This window comes from Homalodisca vitripennis, chromosome 7 (genome assembly GCF_021130785.1).
Source record: "Homalodisca vitripennis isolate AUS2020 chromosome 7, UT_GWSS_2.1, whole genome shotgun sequence".
NCBI classification, from domain to species: Eukaryota; Metazoa; Arthropoda; class Insecta; order Hemiptera; family Cicadellidae; genus Homalodisca; species Homalodisca vitripennis.
The window spans coordinates 78,842,761-78,846,074 of NC_060213.1; positions in this window are offsets into that span (position 1 = coordinate 78,842,761).

The window sequence follows — 3,314 nt, forward strand, 5'->3', positions numbered from 1 at the left end:
CTTATCAGCCACTATTGCAATAAAAGATATATAACTGTTTACACTACGATAACTGCTCTCATACATTCGGTGAAAATATGTTAGTTCATTCAAAGCCTTTTCTATAAAAATAAAATGATAACAATTTCAATTATTGTATACTTCTAATTACGCAATAAACTTCGATTTGGAATGTTTATCGTGGTTGGATATCAATAACAAATCACCATCACTCAGGCTAGGGATGAAAACTCATCGTGCTAATGGTGGAAGGTAAATTTGAATTAGATTATTTTCTGCACATGCTGGATAATAATAACAAATAATTATAAATTATTAACAATTATAATTATAATTTATAATCAAAACTAGAATATATGCCAAAGAAACAACAAAATAATTAAAATAACAATTAGACTAAGATCTTGCTACTAAGATACGAACTAGGTATTACATAGCATTTGTGTTTAGTTTTCTACCACTCTATAACTTACTTTGATGTAATAATAAAAATGCCTATGTCCAAAAGTTTTATACTCTAAGGGTGAATTTGTCACTTAAAATTAAATGCCGTCCAAAACGAAATAACCCTCACGGTTACAGTTTGTTTCAATCTCTTAACATTGCAAAACTTTATACTGTATTTTTGCGTACCAAGTTTAAGTTTTCATTGTTTTTTTACCAGCACGTCGCGCAGATGCCAAACTATAAAAAAATATTTTGAAATTTTATTGACTACGTTCATAGATATCAGTATAAAAACCCGCTTGAGCCTGGCTGCATTCTTAGCGTTCATATGAGTAAAATTACGCTTGAAGTGTACGCCATTATTTTACAGGGATAACTGAATCCAGTTGTTTCATCCACGGGCAAATGAAGCTAGTTAAATAGTTCTTAGTATATTAATTATTTATTTTATAAAAATCACAAATAAACGGATGGGAAAATAACTACTGGAGACAACTTTTCATGTGGTGGGAACGTGTTTGTCTTGACCTGAAAAATAATGTGATATATCTGTTTACAGAGAATTACGAGACACAATGGATGTATACATGTCTCGTAACAAAAAGGTACATATTTTATGACCGTAACCGTTGGAAAAACTAGGGTATAAAGCCAAAGAGTTTAGCCTTTATGAATGTCATTTAAAGGCTTTGGGTCTCTGTGCAGAAAATAGTTGTAATATTTAAAAACAATTTTTTTTCTGTCATCATTGATGATGATTTTGCTTCGATTCAGCTACTATAAGATGATAGCACTCACGAAGAAAACCAGTTATTTAATTAAGATAGTTACAAGGGAGATAATAGTTCTAAGTAACGTTGCCGATAAGTGGGTAAATGCATTTGTGAGGTTATAAATCACTTAGAAGCTCTACTCGAGGTTCGAAATTACCCTAGACATTTCTTGTACATTATTAACCGAAAGATAAAAGCGTCTTTGGTACAAAATAATGAAAGGACCAACCCCTCAATAACCGCTCTCAGATATTCACCATTGGCCAAACTTCAAAAAGCCAACTGCCATGTCTATCACGGTAACCTCACCAGAATACATTTTCACATCAATAGTGCTTCTATCTGCCCGTAAAATAGTTTACAATAAAGCCTCTTTAAAATGTTATTTGTTATGAGTAATTTAGAAATAAACTGATTAAAAAAATATACTTATAGCGTACAATTTAGTTAAATTATAAACAATTTATATATAGGCTACTCGAATTAAGATTATATGACTTTCTTTATATTCTTAGTCCCCTTTAAAGACACAAGTGTATATAAGTTGTTATGTATATTATAAAACTGTTACTATCTAGACCTTATAATTTTTAAAATTATACCTGACAAATGTTTCTGTAAAGCCTTCAAAGACAAACACAAACACAATATGAGGCCTTGAATTAGTGAGGCCTTATTAATATGTATGTACAGAGTATCCCGTAACTTTCACGACAAAGGTCTACCACTTTATTGCTCAGGTCAAGATAAACGTATTTCACTATATGAACATGTGTCGCCGATGCTTACTTTCACGTTTGTGTGTTTGTATGTGTTTTATATGAAAAGTAATGTATGTAATTATTATTACATACGTAATTATTAGTATAACAAAATTCATAGAATCGTTGTACAGATAGTTGCTTGAAATGAAGTCTTGTATTACAATTCGAAAGAATGGAAGTGGATACGCACATCCGCCCACACACCGCTGATAAACAAGCATTTCCTGTTTGTTACATAAACATAATGCGACGATGAAAGAGACAGCCATGCTGATATCACAAATTGGTACTCACCAATTACGATGGAGAGATTTGGCATAGGCGTGGTTAGGAGAGCTGGCGGGGGCAACATAAAAAAATCAGGAACAACTAGTGAGAGAAAGGAAGTCGAAGAGTCGATTCGGGAAGCGACGGTTTTGGGAGTGTCAGTGCCAGAGTTTGTGTGCGGGGAAAAATCTTTTAGGCGAAATAGTGTCAAGTGCAAACAAAATGTAAGTTAAGAAATTTTTTATTTAATTTTAAAAACGTAATATTATATATCAGGATTCATTAATCATTTTAATATGTCTCACTTAAAATTCCAAGGTACCTGTACCTAAAGTGACAAAAGGAAAAGATTATTATGTTTGGATATAAAACTAATAGTTTAATATTAAAATTTACATTTTCCTATTCCATATACTTTATGTAAATGTTCTAAATTTGTTAAATGTTTTATGTTTTTTTTAATGTTTCTAATTTTATGTAAATGTTTAGATATTTTAAAAGAAACTTTTCTCACGTTTAACTCATGAATACATAATTATTGAAACACTACAAAATGCACTAAGCAATTAAACAAATTGTAATAAATACTTCAATATTAAACATAATTCATGATTGGTATTAAAGTTTTGTGTTCAATATGACTTGATGATATCCATTGTTATTTAAAATTTAATTCAATTTAATGAGATGATACTATAAATAAAATATGTGTTGGTTCATTTGAGTATATTGTATTGTCAATCGAACCTAATATTTAAATCCACTCACACAGCCCTTGCTCTTAATACATTTTAATATTTCACAACCATAATCAAAACAAAAACACCATACTTATCTTAAAATATAATAAATTAAATCATACAAAATTAGGCATAAATGTTTACAATAAGAAGATCTTTTATTGAAAAAAACATTAAATTTGTTTATTATTTTCATAATGGCGGCCACTAAACTTTTAAAAATGCAATATAAGCTCATTGGCTGATGATCTGTTCTAGACTTTTATCAAACTGAACAAGTAGGAAAGTCGGTTTAGTACAAGGATAGCAGTAATAATAAAAAT